The sequence below is a fragment of the Tympanuchus pallidicinctus genome, unplaced genomic scaffold (assembly GCF_026119805.1).
Source record: "Tympanuchus pallidicinctus isolate F22 unplaced genomic scaffold, pur_lepc_1.0 scaffold1, whole genome shotgun sequence".
NCBI lineage: Eukaryota > Metazoa > Chordata > Aves > Galliformes > Phasianidae > Tympanuchus > Tympanuchus pallidicinctus.
In genome coordinates, this window is record NW_026294618.1 from 40,369,394 (window position 1) to 40,381,626 (window position 12,233).

Consider the following 12,233-nt stretch of genomic DNA (forward strand, 5'->3'; position numbering starts at 1 on the left):
TATAAAATCAAGTGCAGACTCAGGGTATTTGCAGGAGCCATTTTCTAATTATTCCATTTTCATTTAATTTTGCCTTTTGTGGACTTCACCGAAACAATTATCATAAACAAGAGAACAGCTTTTTAGGTAGTTGCATGAAAAGCACGCTATTATAAATCACTGTTAACAAAGGGAAACACCAAAAACTGCAACAAAAATTAAAGCAGCCTGCACTTGTTATTCTGTTTGTAAAGGTACTGTACAAAAACTGTGTTGTGTAAAAGTTATTTGTTGTCTGACTTCCACATCTTCAAAAAACAGAATTAATGACATAGCTAATGGTTTAAACCTGTGCAGGGGGATAAATCAGATAGAAATACACACTGGTGCCAGGAGGCAGGTTGGAATCTTGCAACTTTTGTTTCATTGCTAACATAAGCTAGTTAGTGACTTCACAGGAGTTACTAACTTAAACAGTCCTATGAATTCAAGAAATTGTAAAACTTCAGTCTGGTTAAAGTGAGATTAAAACTGCAATGTGTTAAACAAAGAATAGCAAAAATGTGACACACAGTATGAAATTCTTCTTTCTCCAAGTGAAATTGTTGCTAGATGTAGTAAAGAACTTATAAAAAGATTTGGTTCTTGGGAGCTGTACATTCTCCTTTGGATCAAGCACTGGGTTGAGTTTGGAGTTTTTCATTTTGCTTCAGAGCCTATAAACCTCAATGAGGTAACAGAGAAAAGTTAACATAAAGGAGATGCTGTAACTTTTGCTGTAATAGGAACAAGACACAGTACTGCAGACTATTGGTTACCTAGCTGTTTTCAGGAGAGTTTTCAGGAGAGGTTGAAATACAACTGCTTATGGTAAGGAAATCCTAAACAAAACAAATATTCTAATTGACAATTTCTTCTGGAGAAAATGTTTGCTTTTGAAGCATAATACAGAGTGAACCGTTTAATATTTTTTTCTTTGTAATTGTGTCCATGTGGCTAATCATGCTCTTCTATACCAAAAATCACCGACACTGTAGAGACCTTCCCACGTTGTACCAGTTGGCCATCAAACACCCCACATAGCATGTCACTCCCAAAGCCATGTCACTCCTGAGGCACATATTTATTCATTGTTTCTGCAATAACTCTAGCCCTACTTTCTGGCAAGATATTATCCTATTATGTGGAAATGTGGTATAGCCAGGGACTATACCAGCTTTGTGAGTTTTCTGGTGATGGATGTGAGAGAACCCCATCTACAGTCAGTTCTTGCATCTCATCTACCCTATACTCTGGTTAGAAGAGATGCAGCAGTGAGATCTATCAGGAGAAGGGAAAAGACTGTTCATGAAAATTGCCCTTTAGCTACAGGTCAGAACTACGATGTTTTATTTTATATAAACCACATAAATCCTTAAGACAATAGCAATAAGACTTGTAGATGAGAAGAATATGAATATAATTTCTAATTTTTAATTACCTATGGAAAAGGAAAATGAAAACATCCAAGTCTAATAATAAGCTATACTCAATATATAAATGTTTCTAAATATAAAATGTCACAGGTTAAATGCATGTAAACATGGCTACTTCTGCACAATATGGGTAGAAAAGGTGATCACAAGGACTGTAATGCAATCTCTTAGCATATAGCTAGGACTGAAATTAGACATAAGGACACTGAATTTCAGGAGAACAAATATTGAATTATGGAGGAAATAATGGGTGAAATTGAATGACTTTGAATAAAGGAGAGAAATTTAAATTTCTCAGGCCTAGAGATTATGCATGCCATCTACCAATAAATATAGTGAGTGATATGTGTTTTTCTATCTCTGTCTCTGTCTCCCCGTATCTCTGTCTCTGTTTTTGTTTCTCTTTCTGTCTCTTTCTTTACAGCCAAAGTAGATGAACAGGGAAATGGAAAACAACAATCATAAGAAAGATACATACCCTAGGTTAAAAAAGGTAAGGAAACTTTTAAAATACTGGCAAATTTCTTCAGGGGACAAAAAAAAAAAAGAACAACCACACATACACAGAAAACCCCAGTCTGTAATAGAGGAGACACTGAATCAAAGTTGGGAGTTCTGAATATATAATTTGCCTGACATATAGATTTCCCATTATCTTATCTGAGCATGAAAACCCATTGAATAATTACTATGATGCTGCAAAATCAATTGCAGTAGCCTGTCCTGGAATTCTGAGAATTTCTAGGCCTTTAAGTCAGAAGATTTTGACTCTTATAGTAAAACAACTGATTTCAATGCTTTCAGTATTTGTCAAGCAGTATTATTTTATTATTTTAGATCAGGTACTTTCCCACTAAATGATTGATGTCCTGAATTTCTCAGCACCCAGACACAAGACTGTATAATCATCCTTTCTCTTGCTCTTTCTCTTTCACCTAATTCAAGAATCTTGTTGCTTTTTCTTTGTTCTTTTTCTTCTTTTTTTTTCTTTTTCTTTTTCTGTGAAGCTTTAGCTGGATTAAAAGATGATCAGACAAGAGGCTGAAGACTGTTGTCTTCAAGTGGCACTTAAAACCTTCACATTAAGGATTAAGGATTTTTCTCCTCTAGATTTCTAAATGAGATTTAGAAACAGAATTCACTAAGTTGAAGTGTGCGTTTAGACTTAATGTATGAGACAATTGTAATAGTTACTTCTAATCTATTTTTTTACATCCTTTGATGCATATTTGCTCATGATGTCTTTTGTTCTTCTTCTGGGACCTTTTCTTCTCTTTCCTAGTACATTTAGATTGTACTATTATTATTATTATTTTGTTGTTATTAAATTTATGTTGATATGTTAATACTTTTAGCTTGTTCATTTATCCTGATTCAGAAGTGAAAAGCTCTTATCCTTCAGTTTTCTTGGTTCATGATGAGAGCATATAAACTTCCATGCTTTTAAACAGAGAGCTGAAGATACAAACAAAAAATCTATTTTCAACTTAATTGAACAGATATGATAAATGACATGGTAAGGAAATGCAATACATGCGAAAAGCAGAAAGACAATATAGATGAGGATAATTAGCACTTAAAAAAAAAAGTACAGTTCAATTAAAAAGTTTCAATTAAAATCAAAAATCTCAGGCTTTGTGTGCAAGAGTTTCAAAAATATGCTATTGCTGAGGAATTAAACTGAGATGATAAATTGTATTATTTTAGAACTACTCATAAGTCTCTTTCATATGAAGCTCTGAAAGTGTAACAGCGGGGTATTTAAATAAAAAGTCATACAAATGGTAGAGAGTTATTCATAAGACCTACATGTATCTCTTGATTAATATTTGCGTTCATCTTGTGAAATGCAGCAGTTTTTATTATTCACAGCATAATGAGTTGTGGTCCAACAACTCACCTTATGTCAAAGCATTACATAGTTATGGTTAGGTTATATAAAAGACATCTCTACCTTGAGTTGTTGGAATGGGTTTGGATAAACATAATCAACTAATTCTGAACATAAATCTCTTTTCCAAACATTTCACACTACTGAATTTTTATGTTATTTTTATTTTTTAATTTGATTCTGTAATATCTTCATATTTCATTTAAATATTTGATTTAGATTATTCAAGATTTTAAGGATTCCAGTGTTTTTCACAATCATGTGAACATGCATGATAACATCCGATAGCGTACTGCAGGGGACTGATGCAGCTTTTCAGCACCTATCATCAGGTGTACTTGATAGCTCTTACCAAAAGGATGATCAGTTCTCTTTTAAAGTAACCTGATAGTGATTCAGTTGACTTATATTTCCAGGGATGAGAATTATTTTTCTCGTCAGAATACTCTTTAAAAATAAAATAATTCTTATTGCTTTTGTTAGTAGAGTTTATTGTGCGTGTCTTTATAGAAAGAGATTTTGGTTCCAAATATCCACACACCTTTTGCTGTGTTCGTTAGTGGTAAATTAGCAGATAATTTCTGGGCACACTAGGAGAGAAAACTCCATGGTTCCTAGAAGTATGTTAGCACTCTCCCCAGGAAATTCCTATTGGGATAGGCCAGGTTGGATGGCCTATGGGCAACTCTGCCAGGGGGATTTGAAGTTAGATTATCTTTAAGGTCCTTTTCAACCCAAGCCATTCTATGATTCTATGATCCCTGCCTTTGTTCAGAAGTGAGGAAGGACAATGGAATGAGATTTGTGCAGACTAACTTGCTTTAATGAGCTTTCTGTGACAGAAGACATTAGTGCCAGAAATTTCTCATCACTTGTTTACTTTATCAGTATACAAAGAGCTTTGGAGACTAATTATTTAATTAACATTTCATGTCGTTTCATTTTATACAATATTACTTACTGTGGTGTAGGCATACAATTTACTGTTGCAGTAGAGCTATCTAATCTTGAAGCAATGTCAGTAAAAATCTACAAAAATATGGATACTCCTAAAAACATACATTGCAGCCAGTTCTTTTAACCACAATATTAATGTAGATATTCTTGCACAGAAAGAAGGCTGCACATTCAGTTCCCCTCCCTGTCTTTCCCTTATTCAATGAAACAATATTAGAAAATGACGTGGAAGGTCTAAGTTCACATACCCCTATTTTGGAGGTCAGATAAGACTTTGCATTCTTCTGGAAAATTACAGAGATCAGGAGAGCTCTTGTCTCAGACTTTTGTGTTTGTGTTGAAATTCTTCAAGACACCAAAAGAATAATAAATAGAGCTGTGCTGAATGCCCTGCTTGCTCAATCCTTCTGCAGAATGCTAGTTGTCCAATGGGGCAGGATGAAATGTGAGAGATTAAGGGAAAATTCCTGCATTAGTTCTCCAGGTCACAGGTTCAAGTGAAGTCCCATCTATTCCATGTTATGGCAATACTGAAGTGGCACTGGCATTAAAATGGTTCAGAAAACAGATCAGGCAGATTCCAACAAGTAATTTTGAAAATAACTGTCAATACATAGCCCTCTCTGTTGCTTTCATACTGATGGCTAGCTAAACTCCACCACACTAATCTCTCACTTCCCTTTCTGAATAAGAGAAAAAAAAATATGACAAAAAAGCACGCGGACTGAGATAAAGACAGGGACTTCACTCAGCAGTAATCATCAAAGGCAAGTGAGAATATAAAGATGTATTATTTTGGAATCATCTGCTATAGAATGCCTATGAATCAAGCAGATTTTTTTTGCTACCTATGTCTGGATATATTCAATAATCATTTTAGAGGTCAAATAATCAGTACAGCAGTAGTAGTGTAGTGCTGTGACATTCTGAGGCTTTAAGACAGCCATAGAAGATAGTTTTTGTTAGATCAAATTTCCATAGAGTGAGAACATTGCATTTTTGATTTTTTTTCTGTTTTCTTCAGACATATTCTATCTTACTTCGAACAGAAATGGCAGTGCACACTAGAGCTCTCTTGTGCTGTCTAGGCATGTAACCAATATTTTTCTTTGACGCTTCCACAATAATTACATAGCTTTTTGATTGCCAGTGTTTGCTGCATATAAAAATCCTGTTTTTCAAAGACTTTTTTTTTTTTTCTCTTTACAGACATATTTATCTTCTTCAGCTTCTGCTGTCTTCTTGAGATTCCTGAGTATTCTTTGTTTTCTTCTCAATATTTGTAGTCAAGTAGATAATTTGATTGGCTGGTTTTAAGTTAGAAATAAATGGAAATATGTGAACAAACAAAGAAAACATAAATAACAATAATAAATAAATACAAAGGTTGGTTAAAATAAAAAATTAGGAGCACTGAAATGAATCATAGAATCATAGAATCATAGAATCACTAAGGTTGGAAAAGACCTAAAAGATCATCCAGTCCAACCGTTCACCTATTCCCAATAGCTCCTACTAAACCATGTCCCTCAACACAACATCCAGTCTTTCCTTGAACACCCCCAGGGACGGTGACTCCACCACCTCCCTGGGCAGTCCGTTCCAGTGCCTGACCACCCTTTCTGAAAAGTAATACTTCCTCATGTCCAGCCTGAATCTCCCCTGCCGCAGCTTGAAGCCATTCCCCCTGGTCCTATCACTAATGACACGAGAGAAGAGGCCGACTCCCAGCTCACTACAGCCTCCCTTCAGGAAGTTATAGAGAGCAATGAGGTCTCCCCTGAGCCTCCTCTTCTCCAGGCTGAACATTCCCAGCTCCTTCAGCCTCTCCTCATATGGCCTGTGTTCCAGACCCCTCACCAGCTTTGTTGCCCTCCTTTGAACACGTTCCAGGGCCTCAATATCTTTCTTGCAGTGAGGGGCCCAAAACTGGACACAGTACTCGAGGTGCGGCCTCACCAGTGCTGAATACAGGGGAACAATCACCTCTCTGCTCCTGCTTGCAACACTGTTTCTGATGCAAGCCAGGATGCCATTGGCCTTCTTGGCCACCTGGGCACACTGTCGGCTCATGTTCAGCCGAGCATCAATCAATACCCCCAGGTCCATTTCCTCTACGCAGTCCTCCAGCCACACCGCCCCAAGCCTGTAGCGTCGCCTGGGGTTGTTGTGGCCGAAGTGCAGGACCCGGCATTTGGCCTTGTTGAAACTCATCCCATTGGCTTCAGCCCAGCTCTCCAGCCTGTCCAGATCCCTCTGTAGGGCCTCGCTACCCCCAGGCAGATCCACACTTCCAGCCAATTTGGTGTCATCTGCGAATTTACTGAGGGTGCACTCGATGCCCTCATCGAGGTCATCAATAAAGATATTGAAGAGGACAGGCCCCAGCACCGACCCCTGGGGAACACCACTCACAACCGGTCGCCAGCTGGATTTGACTCCATTCACCACCACTCTCTGTGCCCGGCCCTCCAACCAGCTCCTTACCCAGCCAAGAGTGTATCCATCCAAGCCTCTGACTGCCAGCTTCTGCAGAAGAATGCTGTGGGAGATGGTGTCAAAGGCTTTGCTGAAGTCTAGGTAGACCACATCAACAGCCTTTCCCTCATCCACCAGATGGGTCACTAGATCATAGAAGGAGATCAGGTTGGTCAAACAGGACCTGCCCTTCATGAACCCATGCTGGCTAGGCCTGATCCCCCGGTCACCCTGCACATGCCGCATGATCTCCCTCAAGACAATCTGCTCCATAACCTTCCCTGGCACCGAGGTCAGGCTAACAGGCCTGTAGTTCCCTGAATCCACCTTACGACCTTTCTTATAAATGGGAGTCACATCGGCAAGCCTCCAGTCTTCTGGGACCTCACCAGTCAACAAGGAGCGTTGACAGATGATGGAAAGCGGCCCGGCTATCACCTCCGCCAGTTCCCTCAGCACTCTTGGGTGGATCTCATCTGGCCCCATCGACTTGTGGCAGTCCGGTTGGATTAGTAGGTCTCTGACTGTTTCCTCCAGAATCACGGGGGGGTTAGTGTGCTCCCCAGCCGAGATTACCAGGTCAGAGAGAGGAGTATCCTGAGGATAACTGGTCTGACTTTTAAAGACAGACGTAAAGAAGGCATTCAGAACCTCCGCCTTTTCCTTATCCTCAGTGGTCACATTCCCAGCCTCATCCAGCAAAGAGTGGATATTCTCCTTTGTCCTCCTCTTACTGTTAATGTATTTATAAAAGAGTTTCTTATTCCTTTTCACCCCAGCGGCTAGGTTAAATTCAAGCTGGGGCTTTCTCGCAGAGAGTCACTCCACCAGTCAATCTCTCGTTCACACTCTCTGATGGTCCGCAGCCTACCTACCTCCTCCCTAAGCTCCACCACCAGGTTGAGCAGCTCGTCCAGCTGCTCACACCGCACACAAGTGGCATCCTTCCCATCCTCCCCTGGCAGCAGCAGGCTGAGGCACTCCCGGCAGCCAGAGACCTGAACCGCCACATTATTAAGCAGACCCTCTGTCTGGGTTGCCACAGTCTTTGCATGGGAAGTACGTTTCCTGGTGAGGACCATGTCTGGAGAGGTGGTGTCAGGGCCTGTTAACAGGAGAGCCAGTCACCTGAGAAAACAGGAGAGCCAGTCACCTGAGAAAAAGACAAGAGCACTCACCCGTGATGACACAAGACACAGCCTCTGCTCCCCACTGCTGCCTTAATGAATGGGCAGTGCAGTGCTAGTGGCCCTCACACACTGACTACCTCCACCCTAAGTGGACAGAGCAGTTTTCCACACCTTCTGGCTTGTGCTATGTGTTATGTGGGCGGGAACCGGTTCCCACCCTCCCTGGTCTCTTTTTATCCACACAACAAATGGCTCAAGGTCAAGCTTCAAAGATAAAGAGCAGGTAGCGTCAGCTCTGCCCCTGGTGAGTCAGGAGCCCGCCCACAAGCTGCCAGCTGCTAGCCCAGGCACAGCACTGTTGATGGCTCCAAAAAAGTCTAAAAAAAGAGCTTTTTTGGTCACTTTTCTTCACTCCAGATCCCTTGCCCACCACAGTTTTACCTGCTCGAAGCTAGTCTCTGTAGCAAATGCAAATGAAATGCTTGTATAATATCACAAGCACTAAATGATGCATAAATAAATCTTCTTAGTTCACCTTCAAATCCAGGGGAAAATTAATTGTATCTAGGGATTTTTATTCCAGTACATGCAAGATAAAGTTCTATGGGTAAATCTAGATCTAACACATTTTCTGATTTAAGCTTGTTATTGATAACCCAAGAAAGAATGGAGAATTTTGTTGTATACTGATACAAAAACAGTTCTGTTTGTTCATTTATAAACATCTTCTGTTTTAAATAGTCAGCATGTCCAAACCTGATTGAAATTTAAAAAAAACCCAGTCTCTTGTTTATTGTCCTAGTTTCTGCTGGGACAGTGATCATTTTTTTCACAGTGTCTGGTATAATGCTGTGTTTTTGCTTTAAGAGGAACGCAGCTTTCATGACACGCTGATGTTTTACATGTTGCTGACAGAATTTTGAAAAAAGCCAAGGATATTCCAGTTTTATAACTTCTTGTACTGTCCTACCACTGAGGAAGTTAAGAGTGCACAAGACGATGAGAGAGAACAGAAATAGGACAGCTGATGGAAATTGGCCAATGGGATAGAATCATAGGATTACTCAGGTTGGAACATCACATCCAGATGGTTTTTAAACACCATTAAAAAAAAATAAAAAATCCAGGGATGGTGACTCAACCACTTTCCTGGGGAGCCTATTCCAGTGCTCAACAGCCCTTTTTATAAAGCAGTTTTTCCCGATATCCAACCTAAGCCTCCCATGGTGCAACTTGAGGTCATTTCCCCTCATCTTGTCACCTGTCACCAGTGAGAAGAGACCAATCCCTCTCTCACTACATTCACCTTTCAGGTATTTGAATCATCAATTGTTTTGTGTACATCTATATATAGAATTACTACTACATATAAATATAATATAAATAATATAAATTTATATAAATATATAATTAGAAATGTATATATTTATTTATATAAATATATATTATATTGTAATTATATATGTGTTATATATATTATATTTATATATTAATATAAATATATAAATAGAAATATATAGATAAAAAATTAAGAAATAACGGTAATTACAACTACATATACATATACGTAAATACCGTTATTTCTTAATTTTCTATCTTAGTAAATAGCTTTCATCTCAACTTATGAGTTCTACCTTCTTTTTTTTTCCCCAGTTCTCTTGTCCATCTCTCTGGGAAAGGGAAAATGAGCTAAAGACTCTCTCATGTTTAGCCAGTTGCAGAATTAGACCACAACGTTTATATACACCACTTTTTATCAAAAACTCCCCCTTAATGCTACTCAGACCTAGTACTCATTTAATTCTGCCTTTCTTAACTTTTTTGGTACATAATGTCTTTTGGGTTAATTCATAGCAAAGTCATTTAAGTTCATTTCTGACTGCTAACTCAACAGTTCAGAAACAAACTAACAAAAATGTTCTAAAAGATAAGTAACCCAAGTAATAAGCCTGGATTTTTGTAAGTATTAACTAACGATAAACAAAAGACCTGTGACAAATGTAAAACAAATATTGCAGAATTTAAGAGTCACAGAAGTAGAACTCTTTATAATACTTTATTCTAATTCTGAGACAAAATATTCCCCAAAGAGTTTTTACAACACTCAGTAATATTTCTCAAGAGAAATAAAAGTGGATAAGGCATTAGAGAAAATGCTATCATAATCTTTCTCAATCCAGATGTTTTGAACCTTCTTTGTAAGAAAAATAAATGACAACACCGTACTGAGGGTGGAAGCACACAGCAGAAAAATAACAAATCCAAATGAAGAATTTTTGAAGCAAATGTTTAGAAATGTTCTGAAATTACTGAAGATGGGAAATATAATGTTAATAATTATAATATATATTACTAATATATATTATTACTAATATCTAATATATATACAGTATATATAGTATAATATATGTAATATATTTATGTATAATAATAATAATAATATAATAATTATATTATTAATAATAATATGTATAATAATAATATAATGTGTAATGTATGTAATATGTAATTAATTATATATGTATGTAGTATAATATATATATATATATAGTATTTTATACTATATAAAAGAAAATTACTGGGATTACTGGCTGGGAAGATTACCTCTGCAGTCTCATTCAGAAGGTTGCTCATCCTTAACCCCAGAAGAAGTTCCTTTGAGTGTCCTGTCTCTCCACTACAGTATAAAAATACTGATGAAATTGCCTTCCTAACTCAAGCCACACAAGGTGAATACTTCATTGCTGCCATGCAAAATCCAAGAAATACACAATTTGTGTCTGATTTCTAGTGGCCCCTAAATGTACAGAATGAAGTTGCTGAGTTTGTATAAATTGGAGCAAGAAGGTTTGATCTTAGCATTGCCATGAAGTGCATCTGAAACATGCTATGAGACTCCATGAACAAACTAGTAATTTTATTTCTCCGATATTTTAAAAATATTTTTCAAATTGTTTGTTTTCAAATTGTTGAGGTCTAAATATTTTATTTTCAAGGATATATGAATTTTTAATTCCAAGATAATATAATGTCATGTTATCAGAACAGAAAGTACAGTGAAAGCAGATTAAAAAAAAACAATTTCAGTTTCAACCTCCACTTATGTATGTTATGCATGTTTGTAAATCTGGTTTTGATGTAGGTGATGAATAACTGCCTTACTCTTTCTTTTAATGGCTCCCAGTAATGTTCTGGCCTCTGAATTATAGATGAATGTGGCAGTGTTTAAAATCAGCATTTGAAGAACTGGGATAGATATAGGTGCTAAAAAAATCCCTCAATTGCTTTGACAATTAAAACTGCACTTTTTTTTTTTTTTTTTTTTAAAGAAAGTAATTATGTATTTTTTTGTGAGTTACAATTCTTAGGATGCTCTTTTTTTTCCTATTTATAAAGAAAATTAAAAACTTTTGAACTCAGAAAGAACTGAATTGAATCTTATGTAAGAAAGCTAAAAGATGCATGGTTGAAAACAGGTATTGTTAGTATGTAACTGTATTAATCAATAGAAGGTGCCACCTGTTTATTAGCAATTGATATTTAGTGTTATGACAAACTGAAAAAATAATAATTTAAAACACATTTTTGTGATACAAAAATATCAATAACAGATGACATTCTTGCTTGTTTGTTTTAGGAGATGGTGGGGAAAATCAATTATTGGCATGAAAATAAGGGGTCTGGGTCTGATTCTGTTAAACTCAGTACCCACTCAGCTTAATGAGAGCACTTGTCAATTTGAGAGACAAATTGATAGAATTGATACATTAATTGGGCCACTGTATCTGGTGTAATTATATATATAAGGATTCCTAAATTACATGTACCCCAATAAAATGAAACATGAAATCTTCATTAACTTTTGTGGTCATGAAATAAATACATAAACATTAGACATAAGTACTTAAATACATATTTTTTTTTTTTTTTAGCATTTCATTAAAAGACTCACAAAATGCTAAGAAAAAGATTTATAAAGCAAGTGGCAAGCCAGCATTATATTAAAGGCCAAATAATTCTTAAATCAAAGATCTCTCAGTATAGAAAGTTAAAATAATCGCTGTGCAGACATTGAAATCATGCTGAATTAAATCTTTTGCAAGTAAATTATAAGATACTAGATCATTCTGAAACTACACCGTAGTACACAAACTTTGAACCTAGAGTAACAAATAAGTAATGAAGAAGAAAAGTTAAGTGAGTTTGAAAGAAAGATTTGGTTTTGCTCCAGTTATCAATATAAATAAATGACTGCAATTATGCAATATACTTTTGATTGATATTAATGGATCAGCAGCAAGCATCATCTGGATGTCCATGACT